The 25,631-nt window shown below is 39.4% G+C and overlaps 2 protein-coding genes across 2 annotated transcripts in view; one reads left to right on the forward strand and one right to left on the reverse strand.

The window, feature by feature from the left end:
• The window catches only part of LOC110590109 (zinc finger protein 14 homolog), a 525,303-nt gene extending 503,212 nt beyond the window's left edge, over positions 1–22,091 (reverse strand). The window contains exons 1-2 of the mRNA XM_021700830.1: positions 21,998–22,091; positions 20,841–20,900 (exon numbers count right to left, since the gene is read on the reverse strand). The gene's annotated coding sequence lies outside the window, so the exon portion shown is untranslated. The remainder of the gene's footprint in view (positions 1–20,840; positions 20,901–21,997) is intronic.
• LOC110590101 (zinc finger protein 382) overlaps positions 1–25,631 on the forward strand; it is a 382,742-nt gene that overhangs the window by 280,792 nt on the left and 76,319 nt on the right. The window lies entirely within an intron of this gene.

The raw sequence follows: 25,631 nt of genomic DNA on the forward strand, positions 1-25,631 counted from the left end.
CCACTAATGCCCTACTTCACTAATAAGTGAAGGCCTATCCCACCAGTCTACAAAGACTGAGAGAGGTAGCTGTTTTATCAAATTCCCAGTTTTCAACAAAATTCATAAGGCATGCAAAGACACAGGAAAACATGATCCAATCAACAGACCAAAATAAATACCCTGAAGCCATTACTGAAGAAATAACAGAATCACTAGACAATGAGTTTAAAACGACTATCTTAAATATGCTCAAAGAACTAAAGGAAAATTGACAAAAGAGTAAAGGAAATTAGAAAAATGACATGAACAGGGCGCCTGGGTGGCTCATTGGTTAAGCAACGGCCTTCGGCTCAGGTCATGATCTGGAGTCCCGGGATCGAGTCCCACATCGGGCTCCCTGCTCAGTGAGGAGTCTGCTTCTCCCTCTGACCCTCCCCCCTCTATGCTCTCTCTCTCTCATTCTCTCTCTCTCAAATAAAAATAAATAAAATCTTAAAAAAAAAAAAAAAGAAAAATGACATGAACAAATGAGAATATCATCAAAGAGAAATTCAAAAAATAAAGAACCAAACAAATTCTGGACCTGACAAATCCAATAAGTGAATTTTGAAATTCCATAACTGACTCAAAAAAGCTGATGAACAAATCAGCACACTTGAAAACAGCTCATTGGAAATTATCAAGTCTGAGGAGTTTAAAGGAAAAAAAAATGAATAAAAGTCAGTGAAGCATCAGGGACTTATGGGACATTGCAAAATAATACCTGCATTACGGGAGTCACAAAAGGAAAAGAAAGAGAGAAAGGAACAGTGTGATTATTTGAAGAAACAATACCAAATACTCCCCAAGTGTGAAGACAAGGATTTACAGATCCAAGAACCTCAATGAACTAATAGTAGCATAAACCCCAAAAGATGCACAGCAAAATACATTAACATCAAAATGTTGAAAAACAAAGAATATTAAAAGCAGCAAGAGAAAAGACACTGATCATGTACAAGGGATCCTCCATAAGACTATCAGATTTTGCAGCAGAAACTGAAGTCCAGAAGACAGTGAAATGATATATTTAAAATGCTAAAAGAGGGACACCAGCTGACTCAGTCAGTAGAATATGTGACTCTTGATCTTGGGGTTGTGAGTTCAAGCCCCACATTGGGGACAGACATTACTTTAAAAAAAAAAAAAAATTAAGGGCACCTGGGTGGCTCAGTCAGGTCTTGATCTCAGCTCAGGTCTGGAGCCTACTTAAAAAAAAAAAAAAAAAAAATTAAAATGCTAAAAGATGCCCCGTCAACTGAGAATTTTATATGTGGCAAAACTGTTGTTCAAAAAAATGAAGGAGGGCACCTGGGTGGCTCAGTCGTTAGGCGTCTGCCTTCGGCTCAGGTCATGATCCCAGGGTCCTGGGATCGATCTCATATCAGGCTCCCTGCTCTGCAGGAGGCCTGCTTCTCCCTCTCCCACTCCCCCTGCTTGTGTTCCTGCTCTCGCTATGTCTCTCTCTGTCAAATAAATAAATAAAATCTTAAAAAAAAAAAAAAAAATGAAGGAGAAATTAAGACTTCCCCTAGATAAAGAAAAACTGAGGGAATTCATTATCACTAGACATTCTGTACAAGAAATGCCAAAGGGAGACTTTCAGGTTGAAATGAAAGAAGCTAGAGTATCTCAAAGCTATATGGAGATATAAAGAAAATAGTAGGGGAAAATATAAAAGCCAATATTTTTGTAATTCTGGTTTGTAACTCCACTTTTTGTTTTCTACAGAATATAAAAGATATATGAATAAAAAAGTTATATATCTACATTAATGGGTATAAAATACATAAAAATGTTAATTCATGACTTCACTATTCTTTTTTTCTTTTTTTTTTAAGATTTTTTATTTATTTATTTGAGAGAGAGAATGAGATAGAGAGAGCATGAGAGGGGGGACGGTCAGAGGGAGAAGCAGACTCCCCACTCAGCAGGGAGCCCGATGCGGGACTTAATCCCGGGACTCCAGGATCATGACCTGAGCCGAAGGCAGTCGCTTAACCAACTGAGCCACCCAGGGGCCCATGACTTCACTAATCTAAAGTGGGTGAAAGTGGAACTGAAAAGGAGTACAGATTTTGTATGTGATCAAAGTTGATACCAATTTAAAATAGATTTTTGTAACTTTAGGATGTTATACATACTTCCCATGGTAACCACAACCAAGATATCTATAGAACATACTCAAAAGGAAAACAAACGGGAATCAAAAAGTGTCATTATGGGTACAGAGCTTCAGTTTAGGAAGGTGAGAAAGTTCTGCAGATGGGTGGTAATGGTTGCATAACAATGTAAGTGTACTTAATGCCACTGAATTGTAACCTTAAAAATGGGTAATATGATAAATCTTATTTAAATATATTTTAGAGTAGAATACTACAATGAGATACTACTTTATACCTACTAGGATATCTACAAAGAAAAAGTCAGATAGGGGCACCTGGGTGGCTCACTTGGTTAAGCATCTGCCTTCGGCTCAGGTCAACATCCCAGGGTCCTGGGATTGAGCCCTGTGTCGGGCTCCCTGCTCAGTGAAGAGTCTGCTTCTCCCTCTCCCTCTGCCCCTCCTCACAGCTCGTGCTCTCTCTCTCTTGCTCTGCTCTCTAATAATAAAATCTTTAAAAAAAAAAGAAAAAGAGAACAAGTGTTGGAAGGATGTAGGTAAATCAGAACGTTCATATGCTATTGATTGGAATTAAAGATAGTGTGGTTACCTTGGAAAACAGTCTGGCAGTTTTTCAAAATGTTCAAAATAGAGTTACCATATGATACAGCAATTTAACTGGTAGACATATAGAAAAGAAAAACAAAAATGTACATCTGCACAAAAACTTGAACACAATATTCTTCGCAGCATTATTTGTAATAATCAAAAGGTGGAAAACACCCAGATGTCCTTAATATCAAGAGTGGATAAATATGATGTGGGATAGCCATACAGTGGAATGTTACTCAGCCATGAAGAGGAGGGAAGCACTGATACGTGTTACATCATGCATGAACCTTGAAAACATGTTAAGTGAAAGACATCAGACACAGACAACATATTAGATGATTCCATTTATATGAAAAGTGTAGAAAAGGAAAAACAGACAGAATGTAGATTAGTGTTTTCTGAGGGTTCAGGTATGAGGTGGAAAATAGAGGGGTAAGGAGTTTCTTTTTGGGATGATGAAAAATGTTCTAATATTGGTTGTGGTGATATGTGCACATATCTGAATATACTATAAAACACAACAGTACTGTGAATGGGTGAATTGTATGGTATGTCAATTATACAGCAATAAAGCGGTTATTAAAAAAAAAATGGAGCAGCAGGAAAAAGTCCATTAGTGGTTCATTGACAGGAGAAGCAGATTCCAAAGAAGCCAGAGCTAGGAGAGATAAAGGAGACTATCTGACTAGATGTGCCTTACAGCTACCAAAATGACTGGAATTGACACAATTTTTTTCTCCTTCTATCTTCCTACTTTCAAACTCCTCTTGCTGAACTCACACACAATATATACAGTAAGAACAATGGACAGACCTCTGGGAACAGAGTTCTCCAATAATGGATTCAGAGCAGAGGACCTTCTGCATTGATGTAGGCAACAGACAATGCAGCAAAAAGGTTTCTAGCCAGTCCACCATTTGGTTGATGTAGACTGGACGTGGATTTATGACACTCATACATTCCCTGGGGAGATCTTCCTCCCTCATCCACACCTTCTAGAGCTGAGATGGGATGACATCATCCACACTAGAACCTCTTGCCTGGCTACCACAGACAGAAAGTAGAAAACAGAACTAACAAAGCCTAGCAAGCTTTGATACCTGTATTTAAACCTTCCCACAAAGACTTTTGGACTCCTTGTTGTATATATTCCTGAAAGAGGTATGATCAATCTTCAGGTATGGTAATGGAGTTACATTTTTTCTTCTTAATTTTATTAATGTTTGCTTTATATACTTTGAAGTTATGCTTTTGTCAAAACAAAATATCATTATTTTCCTCTAAAAATAATCCCTTTATTATTATGAAATATGCTCCTTTATCGTTCATAACACCCTGGTTTCAAATGTACTTTGGAGATACCAATATAGCTTTTATCAACTTTCTCATAGTATTAGCATACTGTATCTCTATTTATTTTTATTTTTTATTTTTAAAGACCTTATTTATTTATTTGAGAGAGAGAGCACAAAGGGAGAGTGAGAGGGTAAAGCAGATTCCCCCATGAGCAGAGAGACCAATATGGGTCTTGATCCCAGGACCCTGAGATCATGACCTGAGCCAATGGTGGACACTTAACTGATAGAGTCACCCAGGCACTCCCTTTCTATTTTTTAAACTTCAATATAGGGGCACCTGGGTGGCTCAGATGGTTGAGCGTCTGCCTTCGGCTCAGGTCACGATCACAGGGTCCTGGGATCGAGTCCCACATCGGGCTCCTGGTTCAGCGAGGAGCCTGCTTGTCCCTCTGCCTCTCTCCCTGCTCATGCTTTCTCTCTCTCTCTCTCTCTCTGTATCTCTGTGTCTCAAATGAATAAATAAAATCTTTAATAAATAAATAAATAAATAAATAAATAAATAAATAAATAAATAAACTTCAATATATCAGGATCCTTTTATTTAAAACGTATCTCTTATTAAAAGCAAATGGCTTCTTCCTTTTTTTTTTTTATTCCAATCTGTCTTTAGTTTGGAGAGTTAGTCCTTTTACCTTTAAAGTACTTTTTACAGGATTTAGTAAGCCTGTTACCATTTGGTTTTCTATCTGTCCCATCTGTACTTAAGTACTCTCTTCCTCTTTTCTTGACTTATTTGGATTAATCAAATTTATTATCCCATTCTATTCCACTATTAAAATTTCTGCTATACATCCTCATATAATTCTTTTAGTGGTTATTTACACTCAAGCATGTACTGTCAATCAGAGCAAAATTGTACCAATAAGTGAAAATTGATAGGGAAGGGGGGAGAGTCTTACTCCTTTTATGTATAAAGCACAAATATACATACAGCACATAAAGAGATACACAGGGTACATCTGTGGTTCTAAATTGTCATGGGCATACTCAATTAGGAAAAAAAAAATGTCTAAAGATGTTTCCTCTGGAGGGCAATCAGGAAAAAATATGCCAAGGGCCCTAGGCCACAATTGTATTAATTTGACCTCTGGAGGGGCTTGAAACTGAGAAGCTAAAGTAAACTACATAGTTGTTCCCTGCCTATGTTTTTGACCCTCAATAAAAACCCTGGACACCAAGGCTCAGGTGAGATTCCCTGGCTCACTTCACATGTGTTCTTACAAATTGTTGCTGGAAGAATTAAGCACTGACTGTGTGACTCCACTGGAAGCTCACATCTAGTTTTTCCTGCTCTTCAGCCTATGTGATTTTTCTCCTAATATTAAACTATATCCTTTCATAACCACCCTTTTTCCTAATTCTGTAAGTCCTAGCACATCATCAAATTTAAGGACGGTTTCTGGGGAACTCTGACAAACCATGGCTTTAGTGTAAACTGGTCAAAACCTTATAGCTTTGGATTTGTCTCTATGATATCTCTCCTCAACAACTACAAGGGCGCACTGTCTCATTTTTTAAATAGTCCTTACCATACCCTACCATAGTTTTAGTCCTACTCATAGTTTATATTTACATGATCAATTATAAACAAATTAAGGGATAGAAGTTATGTCTCTTTAATGCTAGTATCCCAAGTTACACGAACAATATTGGCATACTGTAGGCACTTAATAAATATCTGATGTTTGACTTATAAATGCAACTTCTAGAAATTCTTAAGAAACATAAAATTCTGTTATAAAGATCTACATATATTACAAAGTAGTTTATGATAATTCTAAATAAGAGTAGGCAATAGGCTAAATAAAGTATGGTGAGCTATATGTTATCAATATCTGTAATATTTGACATTGATCCATATTAAATGTTGATGAAAAACATTTTTTGATGTATTAGTGAGACAATCAGATTTAAAAAGTGATTGGAGGTTGGATCCTGTCATAATAAAGAACATAGGATCCATCATCCAAAATTCAGGTTGTTAACTTTATCTTTGGTTGTTATTGTGTAACTTTTTACTACATTACTTAACTGACTTTATTTCCTCATCAGCAAAATGGGAAGAGCAACAGTGACCTACCTGAAAGTGTTCCTGTAGGTATCAAATGAAATAAAACATAAAGCACTTTCAGTGGCATATAATAAACACCTAATAACACCAAGTATAAGTTGCCTATTAATTAATGAACTTGTAAAGGATATTTCATGTCCCTTGTTTCACTATTATTATTATTTTTAAAGATTTTATTTATTTGAGAGAGAGAGAGCATGAGAGGGGGGAGGGTCAGAGGGAGAAGCAGACTCCCCGCTGAGCAGGGAGCCTGATGTGGGACTTGATCCTGGCACTCCAGGATCATGACCTGAGCTGAAGGCAGTCGCTTAACCAACTGAGCCACCCAGGCACCCTCATTATTATTTTTAAAAATTCCCTTTGTGCTTCTTTTTCTTACAGTAAAATTTGAGATTCTTAAGTCTGTGCTTCCATGTCATGTTAACTCATTTAAGTGTCCAATCTTCAGATTTCAGTTCTTCCTCATTAATAATATTTGTCACAAAGATTCTCAAAAAGCAAAGGAAGACATATATTCTTTTTTTTTTTTTTAAAGATTTTATTTATTTATTTGACAGAGAGACAGCGAGAGAGGGAACACAAGCAGGGGGAGAGGGAGAGGGAGAAGCAGGCTCTCCGCTAAGCAGGGAGCCTGATGCGGGGCTCGATCCCAGGACCCTGGGATCACCACCTGAGCCGAAGGCAGACGCTTAACGACTGAGCCACCCAGGAGTCCCGGAAGACATATATTCTTGCCCTCCACATAAAGCTGTACACATATAACTAGCTCAAAGAATCTGATCTAATAAGTGACAACCTGAGCGTAATAATAAAAGGCTCAATCTTGTTTCTATGTCCAACACAGGAGTTACTGCATACTTGTTTCTATAAATCTGTCCTTTCAAGTATAATGTATATAATGATGTACATATGACACTTGGATCTCCCAGTTCATTCCTATGTCCTATGAAAGAAACCATCTCTAAAAAATATGGAATTCTGAATAGCAGTCTTAATTCATAATTTGTTCCCCTGGTAACTGAAATTCCAAAAGTCTTGAATACTTAGATGTGTCAAATCACATGGTGACCACTGCCACTATCTACTTATAACTACATGCCTAGACATACGATAAAACTGTAACTTTGTCTCTTTTATGTGGCAAATTCATGTGCCAAATTTCCTGTTGGCAGAACAAAATAAAAAACATACCCAGGGCGCCTGGGTGGCTCAGTTGGTTAAGTGACTGCCTTCGGCTCAGGTCATGATCCTGGAGTCCCGGGATCAAGTCCCGCATCGGGCTCCCTGCTCGGCAGGTAGTCTGCTTCTCCCTCTGACCCTCCTCCCTCTCATGCTCTCTGTGTCTCATTCTCTCTCTCTCAAATAAATAAATAAAAATCTTTTAAAAAAACCAAAAAACAAAAAGAAACATACCCAGCTGCAAATACCCTCAACAAAATAGCAAAATGAATTCAACAATATATTAAAAGGATCATATACCATGATCAAGTGAGATTTATTGCAAGGATACTAGGATGCTTCCACATCTACTGACACACAATGAAGGATTAACAAAATGAAAGGTAAAAAGATAAAAAATTAAGGATAAAAGCCACATGATCATCTCAATAGATGCAGAAAAAGTATTTGACAAAACTCAACATCGATTTGTTAAAAATGCAATAAAGTGGGTACTGAGGGAACATACTTCAACATAATAAATGTCATATAAGACAAACACATAGCTAAGATCACACTCAATGGTGAAAATCTGAAAACTTTTCCTCCAAGATCAGGAACAAGAAAGGATGCCCACTCTTACCACTTTTATTCAGTATTAGAAGTTCTAGCCAGAGCAATTAGGTAAGAAAAAAAATTAAAGGCATCCAAATCAGAAAGGAAGACATCAAACTGTCACTATTTGCAGAGACATGCTATTATCTATAGAAAACGCTAAAGACTACAACAAAAACAAAACAAAACTCTTAGAATTAATAAACAAATTCAGTAAAGGTGCAGAATACAAAATTAATATACATATATCGGTTGCGTTTCTATATGCTAATGATCAGAACAAAATTTTTATTTATTTTTATTTTTTTATTTTTTTTAATTTTTATTATTTTTAAAAGATTTTATTTATTTGACAGAGAGAGACACAGTGAGAGAGGTTCGGAACACAAGCAAGGGGAGTGGGAGAGGGAGAAGCAGGCTTTCCGCGGAGCAGGGAGCCTGATGCGGGGCTTGATCCCAGGACCCTGAGATCATAACCTGAGCCGAAGGCAGACGCTTAACGGCTGAGCCACCCAGGCGCCCCAGAACGAAATTTTTAAAACAACCCTATTACAATTGCATCAAAAATAATAAAATACCTAGGAATAAATTTAGCCAAAAAGGTAAAGGAACTGTACACTGAAAACTGTAAGACATTGATGAAAGAAATTGAGAAAGACATAGATAAATGGAAAGGTAATCCATGTTCATGGATTGGAAGAATTAATACTGTTTTGAGTTGTTTGGTTTTTTTAAGATTTTATTTATTTGAGAGAGAGAGCACAGAGGGAGAGTGAGAGGGAGAAGCAGACTTCCTGCTGAACGGAGAGCCCAATGCAGGGCTTGATCCCAGGACGCTGAGATCATGACCTGAGCTGAAGGCAGATGCTTAACCGACCCAGCCACTCAGGTGCCCCAGAAAAAATTAATAGTGTTAAAATATCTAGACTATGGGGACGCCTGGATGGCTCAATCAGTTAAGCAGCTGCCTTCGGCTCAGGTCATGATCCCAGGATGCTGGGATCAAGTCCCGTATAGGGCTCCTTGCTCAGCAGGAGCCACCTCCTCCCTCTGCCTGCTGCTCCCTCTGCTTGTGCTCTGACAAATAAATAAAATATTTAAACTAAAATATCTAGACTACCACAAAAGATAGATTCAACGCATCCCTATCAAAATTCCAAAGACATTTTTCACAGAAATACAACAAACACTCCTGAAAATTTTATGGAACCACAAAAGACCTTGAAGCTAAAGGAATCTCAAGAAACAAAGCTAGATGAATGAATGGATAAAGAAAATGTGGGACACACACACACAAATACATGTAATAGAATATAATATTATTTGGCTATAAAAAGGAAGGAAATTGGGCACCTGGGTGGCTCAGTTGGTTAAGCGACTGCCTTCGGCTCAGGTCATGATCCTGGAGTCCCTGGATCGAGTCCTGCATCGGGCTCCCTGCTCGGCAGGGACTCTGCTTCTCCCTCTGACCCTCTCATGTGCTCTCTCTCTCTCAAATAAATAAATAAAAATCTTTAAAAAAAGGAAGGAAATCTTGCCATTTGTGAAACATGGATGGACCTGGAGGGCATTATGGGAAGTGAAATAAGTTAGGAAAAGACAAATGCCATATGATCTCACTGATATGTGAAATCTTAAAAACAAAAACAAAACCCCCAAACTAATAGATACAGAGAACAAATGGGTGGCTTCTAGAGGCAGGGAGTGAGAGGTAGACAAAATAGGTAGAGGTGTTCAAAAGGTACAGACTTCTAGTTATAAAAGAAATAAATCATGGGGATGTAATGTACAGCATGGTGACTATGGTTAATAATACTGTATTGTCTACTTGGAAGTTGCTTAGAGTGTATATCTTAAGATTTAGATTTATTGTATCATTCTAAATTTAATCTAGATTTACAGTGGTGGTCATTTCACAGTATATACAAATATTGAATCATTACATTCACCTGAAATTAACATATGTTATATGTCAGTTATATCTCCAAAACAAAACAAAACCACACATCCAGAGAGAAAAAGTTTAAAATAAGGTACACTGAGGGCGCCTGGGTGGCTCAGTTGGTTAAGCGACTGCCTTCGGCTCAGGTCATGATCCTGGAGTCCCGGGATCGAGTCCCGCATCGGGCTCCCTGCTCGGCGGGGGGTCTGCTTCTCCCTCTGACCCTCTCCCCTCTCGTGCTCTCTGTCTCTCATTCTCTCTCTCAAATAAATAAATAAAATCTTAAAAAATAAATAAATAAATAAAATAAAATAAGGTACACTGAATTATCAAGAGTGATTATTTCTGTATGGCTAATTACTATGTTTGTTCTTTACAGATTCCTTAAAATTTGAGTATCTCGCAACAAACATGCATTAATTCCAACATCAGAAATATATAAGAAGCTATTTCCACTTAACAGATTCAATAGTTGGGAGGCAAGTTTTCTTTCTGTTAAGAACACTGTGAGCAAAAAGACCTTCAAAATGAATGGGACCATCAAGGATATCTGTGACTGAAATTACTCCTGTAAACTTACGAACATCCTTTTGCTGTATCTCAGCAATGCAAGAGAGCACAATCACTACTCAAAAACCTGAATTAACAAAATTCAGGGAGGTAGCATTTTCAGATTGTTAAAAAGAAAACCACAGGCCCAAACAGGCATCAGTTAGGTTAAGGCCTGTGGTCAGTAAACTAAGACTTAGTACCTAACCAAACTGCAGTTTCAACCCCCAGCAATGTAAACTTTTAACCAGTCGACATGGAACTTCCTGGCCAAGACTAGGAAATTTACTGATATACCGCTTCTTCACCCCTTAGGAGAGCAACCTTACATAAACAATATATTCCTTGCGTGAACTGCTTAACAAATTAATTATTAGTTAAGAATTATTAAAGGAATTAATAAATTCCTTTCTCTTTTTTAGTTCACTCTCTTTACCTTTGAAAACTTTTGTTGTTGTTTTGTTTAGCCCAGCAGAGCTCCCCTTTACTTGCTAGATGGAATGCTGACTGATTCATGAATTGTTCAACAAAGCCAATTAAATCTTCAGGTTTACTTGTCTGAATTTTGTTTTTTTAACACATCTGGTGGCAGCAGTAGAGTCCAAAGAGAACTACTGGCATTTGGGGAAAATGAGGAACACAAGTGTGGCAGCCCTTGAACCCTTCTAAATTCACTGTCTTGCCGTTTCCAAAGCCTGATGGTTAAGTCCCCTCTTAGTTTGAGCTCTGCTCTTTTTGCGTTTGAGCTACCGATATAATTGGCTTTTAGTCCAGGTTGAACAGGTCAGTCTAGACTGACAGGAGGCTCTAACAGCACTATTTCTTAGCCCTTGGTTCAGTCTGCAATTCCATGTTGGAATCCCTTCCCCAGTTCCAGTCCACAGTCCCCATTTACTACCTTTCTCCATTTCTAATATGCAGTCTCCATTAATGGAGTCTGCTGGTTTAGTCCATACTGGAAATTCCTGGTGGTACACACAACTCTCTCTTGGTCAGCCCACAATGACATCTCTTGGTTACTGTTGGTAATGATGCAATGTTGGTTACATGCACACTTGTTTGTCTAGTTTATGGAAATAAAGGCTTAGTTAATGGGATCTTTAAATTCCAAAGAGTTAAGCATTCCACCTTCTGGCACACTTGCTTGTAAGATTTTATTTATTTATTTGACAGAGAGAGAGAGAGAGAACACAAGTAGGGAGAGCAACAGGCAGAGGGAGAAGGAGAAGCAGGCTACCTGCTGAGTGGAGAGACTGATGTGGGGCTCAATCCCAGGATCTGGGGATCATGACCTGAACCGAAGGCAGACGCTTAACCGACTGAGCCACCCAGGCGCCCCAGACACTTATTTTATATCTAAGATCTATGGTCCTGGAAGCTATAAAAATCTACCTGCTTGTTTTGTGTCCTAAAGAATTTGGCTTGGTAACCATCAAGTTGGGGGCCCCAGGCTAAGGCTGGATAGAAATGTGAGTTGTGTACCCCATTTGCAACTAGACATGGCTAGGCAGAAATGTGGGTTAATTCCATTTGTGGTTAGGGTCCTATCGAACTGCTGTCAGCCCTCATGGGAAATACAATGTAGAAATACCATGGTCATGACAGGAAACAATCCAATTGGGTAAGATCATTTAAGTGCACTTGAAAGCAAGGCTTCCCAAATTAGAATTGGCAAGCAGAAGCCTCCAAAGGTTTAAAAATTCCAAAATAGTGTCATTAAAAGATTAGGCTGAAGAAGGCTGGAGAAAAATTAAATATGTAAGAGGTATCTACAACAAAAGACTATAAGACATAATTCCTACTGCTCCTCTCTATCCTCCTTTGAGTACTCATTCTACTAATCTTCTGAATTGTTTATCCACTCTGAAGACTACATAACCATAAACAAAAGTCTGCCAAGTTAATGGCCTCACAGGCATCCCCATACCACCTTCAAAGGAGGGCCCCTCCCCAAGTTGACAAAACTGAGGGATTTTCTGGTAAACTTCCACATTTTCCTTTAAACAGCCAAGGGGAAACTCTGGTAAATATCAGAGACTGCAGAGTGGATCCTAGAAAAACTGGCAGAAGCCAGTAAAGAAAATTCTTATCATAATCAGTTCTTCTGAATCACTATCTGTAATGCCAAGTTCAAAGGAAAATAAAATTTCACATTTCTCTTCCTTTCCAAATCCAAATCCACTATATTGATCCTCTGTCTCCCAGGGATAGCTGCTGCCTTCTTGCTTATCTAGTTGTGTGTGACTGGGTTTGGCTTTCTGCCTGTCTGGGATGCGCAGGTTGTTGGTTCTTACTATTGGCTATCTTTGGGAGTAACTCTGGATTTTGGGAAGGTAATATCCTTTACATGCTCTTTGGGGACCCATCTTAGACCCAAGGCAGGTTATTCAGACTGCCAGAAATATTTAAAAAAAAATTTTTTTTTTAAGATTTTATTTATTTGCGAGAGAGAGAATGAGAGACAGAGAGCATGAGAGGGAGGAGGGTCAGAGGGAGAAGCAGACTCCCTGCTGAGCAGGGAGCCTGATGTGGGACTCGATCCCGGGACTCTGGGGTCAGGACCTGAGCCGAGGGCAGTCGCTTAACCAACTGAGCCACCCAGGCGCCCAGACTGCCAGAAATATTTAAAATTAGATCTACCCATGAAGAAAGAAGCAAACTGAGGATAATATAGCTGGATAGGTGGATCAACCTATAATGTTGATTTAAGTTACAACCCAATCTCTCAATTGAGAGCAACAAATCCTTTGCACAGCAAAAGTCAACTTTATTTTTTTTTAAGATTTTATTTATTTATTTGAGAGAGAGACAGAGAGCAAGTGAGAGAGAGCACGAGCAGGGGAGAGGGGTAAAGGGAGAGGGAGAAGCAGACTCCCTGCTGAGCAGGGTGCCTGATGCAGGGCTTGATCCCAGGACCCTGTGATCATGATATGAGCCGAAGGCAGACGCTTAACTGACTAAACCACCCAGGCGCCCCAAAAGTCAGCTTTAAAGGCAATTCAAAATTCACCTAATCCTTTACCGATTCCAAAACTTCCCTTGTTTATCTCAAAAGGCTTGTAAATTATTGGCCTTAGGAAACCAAAGTCCTTCTTAGAAGCGCTTATATTCTTTCTCTGTCCCTAGAAGTTACATCTCTTATCATACCTTTGAAATGTAAACCTGAGATTAGAAGAAAGAAAAAGGGAAGGAGGCCTTTTAAAAGTACAAACTGCTGGTGATGCCTGGGTGGCTAAGTCGTTAAGCGTCTGCCTTCGGCTCAGGTCATGATCCCAGGGTCCTGGGATCGAGCCCCACATCAGGCTCGCTGCTCTGCGGGAAGCCTGCTTCTCCCTCTCCCATTCCCCCTGCTTGTGTTCCCTCTCTCGCTGTGTCTCTCTGTGTCAAATAAATAAACAAAATCTTAAAAAAAAAAAACAAAAAACTGCTAAAAGGACTCTTGTACCCAAATTTGGTACAACCTCTTTAAGATTAATTCCAGGGACAAAAACAAATCTTAAAAATCTTCTCCACAAATATTAGTAACTATATGGTCTTTGCATCTGTGTGTCTGTGTCTATGCCCATATACAGTTGTAAATGTATATGGATGTATATGAGATATTCTACCTCCAGATGGTATCACTAAAATTAATTTGTAAAAGCCCTATTCAAGTGAAGCGCCTGAAAGTATAGGCCATTCTGTAACACTCAGAAAGATAGAAACTAACCCAAAAGCTTTTCAAGTTTATGTTATCTGAGGAAATATTCTATTTGAAAGCTAATTTAAGGTTGATGTTTAATTAAAACAGGCATGTCTTTAAAGTTAGCATTAAATATAAAACTTTTATTGTACCTGAGTTTACTAGCCAAGTAAGTTCATATTATCTCTTACAAAATCTGTCAACAAAAAAGTAACAGCTTGGGGAAGACTTCCAGAAAAGATGGTGGAGTAGGAGGATCCTAATCTCATCTCATCCCACAGATACAACTAGGTCATACATCAGTGCAAATAACCCTGAAAATGACCTGACCACTGGCAGAACAAACTCCACAACTAAATGTAGAGAAGAGGCCACACTGAAGATGGCAGGAAAGGCAGAGATGCAGTGGAAGCTAAACCCTGCGGGACAGATGCTGGAAGGAGGGAGCTGCAGATGCACAGAAAGGCAAGAAACAGACTATCATACCAGGGATCCTGAACAGGGAAGATGAATCCCCACAACATTTGGCTTTGAAAGTCAGGGGGCCAAATTTCATGAGTTCTTACAACCAGTAGTACTTAAAGCCTGGAACTTTAAAAACCAGCAAGCTCAGCGCTGGGAAAGGCCAGAGGGTGATATGAAGCTGAGTCCCTGTCCTTAAATTAGAGTCAGTACAACAGACAGCCCACTGAAGTACGGCTTAGAAGCAGCAGTTTGAGAAAGGCCTGGGCAATACACGAGGGAGAGTAAGTTATTAATTAATCTCAGAGTTCATGGAGGGACTTTTCCAGGAACAAAGAGCTGGCAGATAACAGCATCCCTCCCCTGGGCCCAGCACTGTGGGAACCCGGGCAGTGCAGGCATTTGCTACCTAATTTGCTTACGTCATGCCCTGCTACCCTCTCCCCCGCCCCGCTGGCCAGGCCTGTCTCAGTCCCTGCTCTGTGGGGCCCCTCCCCAAGAAGACTGGCGCAAACCTTGCCAATACCGCATCTTTTGACCTCTTGTGGAGGATGTGGGCACTCTGGTACAATGGCACCCCTGACCTGAGTGACTCCTCAGAGCAGTCCAGCTGCCCTGGTCTATACCATGGCTGCAAGTCTCTGTGGAAGATGACCAGCACCGCTTTGTTAAAAGTGCTTATGCTGCACTCACTACTTTCAAGAGAAAGCGACACAGCTGACTTTCATCACACACAAAACCAACACAGAGGGATAGGCAAATGAGCCCACAGAGGAATATGTCCCAAATGAAAGAACAAAAAAAAGTATAGCAATAAACCTAAGCAAAATGGAGGTAAGTAATATGCCTGATAGTAAATTTAAAGTAAGGATCATAAAGATTCACTGCACTTGAGAAGCATGCAGGACCTCAACGAGACTCTTAATACAGAGATAAAAAAGAACCAATCAGAGATGAAAAACACAATAATTGAAATTGAAAATACACTTGATGGAATAAATAGTAGGCTAGAGGAAGCAGAGGAACGAATTAATGACCTGGAAGACAGAGTAAAGGAAAAGAAATCAAGCTAAGCAAGTGAGAGAAAAAATTATGCAAAATGAGACTAGACAAGGGATCTCAGCAACTCCACCAAGCGTAATAACGTTCACAGTATAGGAATCGCGGAAGAAGAGAACATGGGGCAGAAAATTTATTTGAAGAAACAGTATCTGAAAACTTCCCTAATCTCAGGAAGGAAACAGATATCCAGATCCAGGAGGCACAGAGATCCCCCAACAAAATCACCACAAGGAGATTCACACCAAGACACATAGTAATTAAAATGGCAAAAAGTAGTGATAAAGTTTAAAAGCAGCAAGAGAAAAGATGACAATTACATACAAGGGTAATTGTACATACATACATAAGGCTATCAGTGGATTTTTCAGCAGAAACATTGCAGTGTGGGGCGCCTGGGTGGCTCAGTTGGTTAAGCGACTGGCTTCGGCTCAGGTCATGGTCCCAGAGTCCTGGGATCAAGTCCCACATCGGGCTCCCGGCTCAGCGGGGAGCCTGCTTCTCCCTCTGACCCTCTCCCGTCTCATGCTGTTTCTCTCTCTCTCTCTCTCAAATAAATAAATAAAATCTTTAAAAAAAAAAAAAGAAACATTGCAGTGTGGCATGATAGTATTCAAAATGCAGAAAGGGAAAAAATCTGCAGCCAAGAATACCTAGCAAGGCTATCATTCAGAATAGAAGGAGAGATAGAGTTTCTCAGACAAACAAAAACGAAAGCAGTTCATGACCACTAAACCAGCCCTTTAAGAAATATTAAAGGGAATCTTTGAGTGGAAAGGAAAGACCATAAGTAAGAGTATGAAAAGCATGAAACACAAAAGCGTATGCCTCTAGAATTTATGTGATATGTTCATAAATTTGCAAATCTAGATTGCTGATATACCAGACAGTTCACATTTGCTTACTACTTAATTTTCACTAGAAATTAAGGTTTCTAAGAGTTAAGAATGCTAATAAATATAATTAAGACTACTGAAAAGAATAAGGGAAACAACTCTGTATACAAAGAAAGATGTGTGTTTTTGCTAAGAAAAAGCATGAGGAATGGAAATACATTTTTGTTAAGGAAAAGAAAGTAATTTTGTCCTAAAGTGAGGCTGGTTAGTTAAAGAGGGAAAACATAAGGCAATATCTAAATGTAAAAAAGAAAGTAGTAGATTTGTCAGAAAAGAATCTTTGGAAAGAAATTTTAATATGTGATCAAGCTGGCTTTCATCAAGCAGCAGCACAATCATAAAGATTATGACACATACGGATAAAGTCAATTTTGCTTTTGCAAAAATGGCCCCTCATTGCCATACTTTTGCCATCCTGATGTACTTGTAACAGCAACAGTTTCCTCTGAAATCAAAGAAATCAAGATGGGTAAACAATGGCTGTAAATTAAAGGAACAGTTAGTGGTATGGGAAACCCAAAACAGCTATTTGGTTTTTCCCCACCCTTGACAAACCCTGTATTTTGTCTTTTGCTTTCCTTTACCTACCATAGTGCATTTAGGATGACTCATTATAAGTAAGACATTGGTGGGGAGACATCTGCAAAATTGCAAAAATAATCTGCCAATGCCTCATCTGTCAGGTCCATAATCCTGGAAAAACTATTCTTGTCCCCAGGGGCCTGAGATCCCCTCCCTCTGGACCCTCTGAACACCTGCAATTATTCATTCAGCTGCCACTCAGTATGGATTGTTATTGTACATATGTTTTCTCTTAAAGCCTTCACATGTCACAAGGCTTCAAAGTAGCAAAGAAAAATATTATTAACAAGTGTGTTTCCCACTTGGGGTATACATTCCACGATCTGCAGTGATTAAGGCACCCACTTCATTGGACAAATCCTATGAGCCTTACAAACTTCTTGAAATTCCAGCATTATATAACCTTCTGCTGATGCTTTATTGTCTCATGCTAGTATGACCTGCTACCCTAAGTCTCTAATGTCTTATGCTCAAGTTTATCATCAACAGGTAAAGAAGCTTCCTGGATCCCAGTTCAAAGGGTGTGGTTGGTCAGTATAGAGCCTGGTAACTGGGTATTCTGCAACAATCATCAGAAAAAGACAGCCCTTGAGCCAGTTGTAAAGAGGGCCTTACTTACCAAGTGCTCCTGACCACTGACTGACACTGCTGCAAAACTAGAAGGTATTGAGCCTTGGGTACATATCACACAACCAAAGAAGGTTCCACATGACACCTGATCTCATACAGATGCTGGAGATTTATAAATCAAATTAACAAGGAAGAGAAATAGCTGACATCAAGGTAGATTGCTTTCACCCAAGATTATGGATCAAAACTTCGTACTTCAACTACACATGAAACCCTTTCTCCTTCTGTTTCTTTTAGATATTTTCTTGCAAGATTGCTTACAAATGCAATCTTAGTAAAACTGATTCATATACAATACTAATAATTTGGAGTATTCTTTTTCTTATGTAAATATATTATATAATATTAATGTCAGTCATTTTCCTTTTTTAAGACTACATAGTTTCTCTTACCTGTATGGTATTACATCACATTTATGTAATGTGATTAACTTAGTTTTTAAGCTTTCACATATGTTTCATGTAACCCCGTGAAATTCAAGATATTTTGTAAACAAAACAACCCCCCAAAATAAAAAATGTTAGGCATTATATAGAATGATTTTGAATAGACTTTCAAGAGATTTGTGGTCCCTGTGAGAACTAAAATGGAGTCAATTTACCTTAGGTTAAGAAGTTTGCTGTGTTTCTTGTTTGTTTTCAATTTATTTTTGAGAGAGAGCATGAACAGGAGCTGGGGGGAGAGGCAGAGGGAAAGGGAGAAGCAGACTCCCCGCTGAGCAGGGAGCCCCACGCTCCTTGGGATCATGACCTGAGCCAAAGGCATCATTCCCTTAACCAACTGAGCCACCCAGGCATCCCTAGGTTAAGAAGTTCTACTCTAGGATGTTAGCAAATCTGATTTTCAAAGATTCCTTTTAAATAATCATCAAAATAAATTTTATATCTTCATTGTTCTTGATTTTTAGAAAATTTATGGTGAATACTTAGAATCTTCACATAACCACAGTTTTGTTTCTTGAATCTTCACATAACAACAGTTTTGTTTCTTGAGGATTTGTTAAGTGCATGGCTGTTATTAAGTGCTCTAGGGCTGTGCCCAGATTAATGTATACAATCCTTATAAAAACTGTAAGGCATTAATATGATCATTATCTACACTTTACAACAAAAGATTATAAAACGTAAAGATTAATAACTACTGACCTCCTTGAAATGTGGCTAGACTGAACAAGGAACTGAATTTTCAATTTTATTTTAATTTTTAATTCAAATACAAAAGCAATATAAAATGTTTTTCAGTTAAATACAATTTTATTCTTTTCACCATAACCACTGAAAATTTAGCAAACTGAGAAGTGCTATAACAGTAAAATATGTAGCAGATCTTGAAAACTTAGTATGAAATAGGAATGTAAAATATTTCAACTTGGGGCGCCTGGTGGCTCAGTTGGTTAAGCGGCTGCCTTCGGTTCAGGCCATGATCCTGGGGTCCTGGAATCAAGCCCCATGTCCAGCTCCCTGCTCAGCGGAGAGCCTGCTTCTCCCTCTCCCTCTGCCTGCCACTCTGCCTACTTGTGCTCTATCTGTCGAATAAATAAATAAAATCTTTAAAAATAAATAAATAAAATATTTCAACTTATTTATATTATTCCATGTTGAAATATTTTAGATACATTGATTAAAATAAAAAAATTAAAATAAAATTGTATTATCCAGTTTAATTTTGACTGTTCCTTTTAACTTTTTAAAATGTGTGCAAAAGAAATTTTTAAATTATGCAAGTGGCTAACTCTGGAAAACAGTATGGAGGTTCCTCAAAAAGTTGAAAATAGAGCTACCCTACAACTCAGCAATTGCACTACTGGGTATTTACCCCAAAGATACAAATGTAGTGATCTGAAGGGGCATATGCACCCCAATGTTTATAGCAGCAATGTCCACAATAGCCAAACTATGGGAAGAGCCTAGATGTCCATCAACAGATGAATGGATAAAGAAGATGTGGTATATTTATACAATGGAATATTATGCAGCCATCAAAAAAAATATGAAATCTTGCCATTTGCAACAATGTGGATGGAACTAGAGGGTATTATGCTAAGCAAAATAAGTCTATCAGAGAAAGATAAGTATCATGTGATCTCACTGATATGAGGACTTTGAGAAACAAGACAGAGGATCATAGGGGAAGGGAGGAAAAAATGAAACAAGACAAAACCAGAGAGGGAGACAAACCATAAGAGACTATTAATTTCAGGAAACAAACTGAGGGTTGCTGGAGTGGAGGGGGGTGGGAAGGATGGGGTGGCTGAGTGATGCACTATGGTGAGCACTGTGAATTGTCTAAGACTGATGAATCACAGACCTGTACCCCTGAAACAAATAATACATTGTATGTTAATAAAAAAAATAAAGGCCTCATTTTAAGGATAAAATAAATAAAAAATAAAAAAATAAATTACACAAGTGGCTTACATTGTATTTCCATCAGAAGGTGCTGCTTTAGACTCAATTACCATTATATCATGCTGCCTCTCACAGTCTGTACCACTACATGGTCTCAAAGAGAGTCATACTGCCAAATCTCAAGACTTAGTCACCATTCAAATCTCCTCATGGACTCTTCAGGAAAAACTCCCTGCCCTTGTTCACAAAGACCTCTCTTCACAAAACTCCAACCATATTCCTACTCCTAAAATGTCTTACTGACTGAAACCAATCAAACCATTTCCTACCTTGCTTTGTTTGAAAATCAAGTCTCTGAATAAAATCAAAGGTATGTGGTGTTTTATTCTACCTAACCACTAGTCTCTTCCTTGACAAAACACATTCTAAAATAAGTCCTTAGTTTATCCTTGAAGAGTTCAACTAGTTCTATTTCTGTACCATCCTTTGGAAAGAAAAGAGCACATGGAGAAACTGAATAATTACCAATAGCAATGTGAATATTAACTGGGAAGAAAAAGGATATTTGGAAAGGCATTGGAAGAGATGGGGACCCATCCCTATGGTGCTGTTATTAATTGGGAAGGGGTAACCTGAGGACCAGGTAAATGGACAGCTCACAATTAGGTCTTACAATTTAGAACGACAGCAAATATTTAATGTTCTGTAAAACAAATTTACATGACAGAACAAAAAGTAAACATGAACTGACCTTGAATGGGCTTTTAAGTGGCAACTCTCTCCTCCACTTCAGGGGGCTTCTCTTGCAGAACTATAGGACCAAGAAGAAACTCTTGAGACTCTGGACAGGCTAAATAAGAACACACTGTCCACCATCAGACATAACCCATTACCCATCACAAATACATCCAGGTGGAAGTAAGAGGTAACTAGGATACTGCTGACTTTTACCAGTATCAGAGAAAAAGGTCAGCATCACCTACAACCAGCGCTGGAATCTAAGTTCACAGCAGTTTCTAGGGGGCACACGTGTGGTTCTGAAACATGTAAATGCCCTCCAGAGTGTATCCAAAAGAGGTTCGCCAAAGAAGAAATCCTTTACCCTGTGACACTCCCCTCATGTATTCCCAGAAGTTAGTCCTGAAGTCAAGTGCAAGCCTAAATTCTCATCCCATGACTGAGGTGTACTTTCCTGCTTGGAACTTTCATTCTAGGCCTGACATCAATGACTTCCCCTCTGATGTCTATTTCTCTATAGCTAGATCAAACTGGCCCTAGAGTGTAAGAAAAGAGGAGAATTCAGGGAAACGCGTTCCAAGGAACCATGGAACTTAGAGTGGACCTTGGGTGGGCAACACTCACTTCACCAATGTTCCCTCTGTGTTAAGCACCAGGCTGGATACTGGGGAAAAGATGATATATATACTTATATGTAAAATGTAATATATATATATTATATATATATTTTACACGCTCTTATAAGCTCATCGAAAAAAAAAACAAAAAAACTTCAAACTCCTACAGGTTTACTGGGGAAAACAAAAACCCACACCCACTTAGTTCAAACTTAACGGTCAGTACAACCGAGCTGTCAGAGGATTACTCGGTCACAGTATCAGATACCCACATCACCGTAGACAATGTACTGATAGTCCCACTAGCCCAAGAGTATACCAGTCTGGGCACTCCAGGGCCCGTCACACACTCTCACTCACACGCATGCACGCGCGTGCATTAACACCCCACAATAAACTCGTCACAAAGCACCGGAAACCAACGTCGTCCGGGGTTCACGCAAACACTGGGACGAGGCCCTTGGCTCCACCTGCCCCACCCCTAGCCCCCGGAGCTTAGGGCCTCCACACCGCGAGCCCCTCCCGCAACCCGACCTGGGTCACCTCAACTCACCAGGCATGCCCCAATAAGCACGACGATACCGGAAGGGGAACCAAAAGTCGAAGTTCATTCGTCGCCCTGGGGCCTGTGGGAAACGTAGTCCAACACTGAAAATGTCCAGGTTTTCGAGCGCAGCGGGGAGGGCAGCGGTCGCAAAGTCCCGCCACGCCCGGGAGACTCCTGGGAGTTCCAGGGTGCGGGGGTCGCTCCTCCTGTGCGGAGGAGGGTTGCCGCTGGCGGTTCTTCAGACGCCGAAGAGCCGGGCGATGATTTTTTGGGAGCGAGGGTTCCTGAGTTGAACTAGAGCCCGAGCCAAGAAGAAATTGGAAACCTGGGCGGGGGAAAGAAGGAAAAGGGAAGCGGAAGCCTACCGGAGGCGGGGCGAGGAGGAAGACAGAAGAAGCCTGCGTCAGGGAGGACCGGCTGAGAACCGGAATCCCCAAACCCGGAGCGTTGAGGAGAAAAGAGGGAATCAGGAACCTGGTCGAGGAGGACCAAGGAGGGAATCAGAAATCCGTGCTGAGGGCGGTCGTGCCAAGAAGGGCTGAAGCGGGTACCGCAGGTTGGGCGGAAATGGCTGAGGCGAGAACTGGGAGCCGGTGTCTGTCGAGGTTTCTCTTCACTCAGGCCTGTATGGGCGGGACCCCAGGTCCGTGGTCGTGAACCAGAGGGTGACGAGTTTTGTTGTCAGTTTTGCCCCTTGAGAAAGCCGCAGCACCTAGAATGGCATCTGGCACTGAGCAGACGCTCAGTGTGTGTATGCCTGCCCTGGTGCGGGTTTTATACTATTCACTGGCCAGGAAGTTCTCTGGTGTCCTTTTCCAGTCAGTCTCACGACAGACAGCCATAGTTCTGAGATACGTCGCCGTAATTTAGTTTTGTCAGTTCTGCAATTACATATGTCTCCTTTTGCACATCCTAGTTTTGTAAGCTTTATTAATGTTGTGTAGCTCATTCTTTTTATTTATGGACAGCATTCAATTGTGTGAATATGCCACAATTTGTTTATTCATTTTTCTCTTGGTGAACATTTGTTGTATTTCCAGGTTTTATATGTTACGAATAAAGCTGACATGTTTCCATTTCTCCTGGGGAAATACCTAAAAGAAAAAAATGTTGGGTAATAGGTCAGTTTATATTTAACTTTCTAAGAAGTTGATAAACCTTGCAGAATGATTAGTGACTTGTGTTTGAGACTCAATGTGACTATTCAGTAAGTGGTTTCTAAGATTGATTTGGTATTCTTGTATGGAATTATGAGATGGGCTTAGTGGAGTTATGAATGTCATGTAAGGTCCATGGGATTGTGGTTTTGTAAAATGGATGAGATATAGGAAACTGTGTCTGTACAAACTCTTATTTATCATGATTTTGTGTATTCCACGATGAGTGTGAAATTAGATCACTATGTAAGTGGTATTAATGAATAATTGGGAAGCGCTGTGTCTTTAGGTATGTGTCATTTTGATTCTGCTTCCAGAATTATGACTGTTTCTAATCAAGTAAAATAGCAGTATAGAGATAGCCAGAGGAAATGAGGATATCGAAGAAATATCTGCAGTCCCATACTCACTGTAGCATTCTTCACAACAGCCAAGACATGGAAGTAATCTAAGTGTCCACTGATGGATGAATGAATGAAGAAAATGTGTATATATATATGCAATGGAATATTATTCAGCCTTTAAAATGAAGTACATCATACCTTTTGTGACAACATGGATGGACCTTGAGGGCATATGCTAAGTGAAAGTCAGAGAAAGACAAATACTGTATGATCTCCCTTACATGTGAAATCTAAAAAACCAAATTAATTGAAATAGAGAGTAGAATGGTAATTGCCAAGGGGTTAGGAGGGTGGAAGAAATGTAGAGATATCGGTCAAAGAATACAAAAGATGAGTAATTTCTTTTTGTTGTTGTTGTTTTGTTTTGTTTTGTTTTTAAAGATTTTATTTATTTATTTGACAGAGAGAGATAGCGAGAGCAGGAACACGAGGGGGAGTGGGAGAGCGAGAAGCAGGCTTCCTGCTGAGCAGGGAGCCCAATGTGGGACTCGATCACAGGACCCTGGGATCATGACCTGAGCCGAAGGCAGACGCTTAACGACTGAGCCACCCAGGCGCCCCAAAGATGAGTAATTTCTAGAGAACCTAATGTACAGTATGGTAACTATAATTAACAATACTGTGTATTATGTACTTGAAAGTTGTTAAGAGATTAGATCTTAAGCATTATCACCACAAAAACAAGAAAGGTAATTATATGAGAGGATGGAGGTGTTAACCAACCTTATGGTGGTAATCATTTCATAATATATACATGTTTAAAATCATCAAGTCCCGCATCGGGCTTCTTGCTCTGTGGGGAGCCTGCTTCTCCCTCTGCCTGCTGCTTCTCCTGCTTGTTCTCTCTGACAAATAAATGAAATCTTAAAAAAAAAATCTATTTGTGACAAACTCTACATTTAAAAAAATAATAGGGCACCTGGGTGGCTCAGTTGGTTAAGCGACTGCCTTCGGCTCAGGTCATGATCCTGGAGTCCCTGGATCGAGTCCTGCATCGGGCTGCCTGCTCGGCAGGGAGTCTGCTTCTCCCTCTGACCCTCCCCCCTCTCATGTGCTCTCTCTCATTCGCTCTCTCTCAAATAAATAAATAAAATCTTTAAAAAAAAAAAAGTTGTGAATAAAAAAAATAATAAAATCATCACATTGTAAACATTAAACTTAACACATATTTTTTTAAAAAAGAATTGGGAAGAGGGAAAATTACAGATAATAGGATCACATACTAGGAACACCATATTAAATAATCCTAATGTCTTGAACTGAGCAGGAAAATTTTTTTTTTTTTTTTTAGATTTTATCTATTTGACACAGAGGGAGAGATAGCACAAGCAGGGGGAGCAGCAGGCAGAGGGAGAGGGAGAAGCAGGCTCTCCACTGAGCAAGGAGCCCGACATGGGGCTCGATCCCAGGACCCTGGGATCGTGACCTGAGCCGAAGGCAGCGGCTTAACCGACTGAGCCACCCAGGCGCCCCAAGCAGGAAAATTTTTTAAAAAAGAAAAGAAATGACCAGGATTCAGTAGGTAGCACAAAAGAAAAATACTTTTTATCTCTATGTACTTCTTTTAACAGATTTGACAGGTTCCCCCCCTTTTCCTAGATGAAATCATGGTGATTTAATAACTTTTTCAGACACTCTAAATACCCTGAAATACTTCTAATCACAGTCTTATTCTCTGATAAAAATATTTACTGTAAAAATTAATATTTGAAACTTCATTTAAAGGAAAAATTTATTCCATGTGACTGGAGCCTGCAGTGCAGAAAAGTACATAATCAGTTTCTTCTCTATTACTCAAACCTGTATTACTGAATAGTTAATATTTAATACAATGATAATTAATACTTAATAGTAAATGTTTACTACTTAACTAGGCAGATTTAACCAAGTTATTATGGAAACTCTATGGTAAGTAGGGTTTAACATTGCTTCTTTTACCTCTCTTTTCTCTCCCCTGTTCACTTTTCTAACAAAGAATCCAAAAGAGTAAAAGGTCCTTTCTTGAAAATCTTAAAGCAATGCCTCAGGTAAGATGATGTTTCTTCTCTCTTTTCTGAAATATTCTTTTTCCCTCTAGCA

The sequence above is a fragment of the Neomonachus schauinslandi genome, chromosome 16 (genome assembly GCF_002201575.2).
Source record: "Neomonachus schauinslandi chromosome 16, ASM220157v2, whole genome shotgun sequence".
Lineage (NCBI taxonomy): Eukaryota > Metazoa > Chordata > Mammalia > Carnivora > Phocidae > Neomonachus > Neomonachus schauinslandi.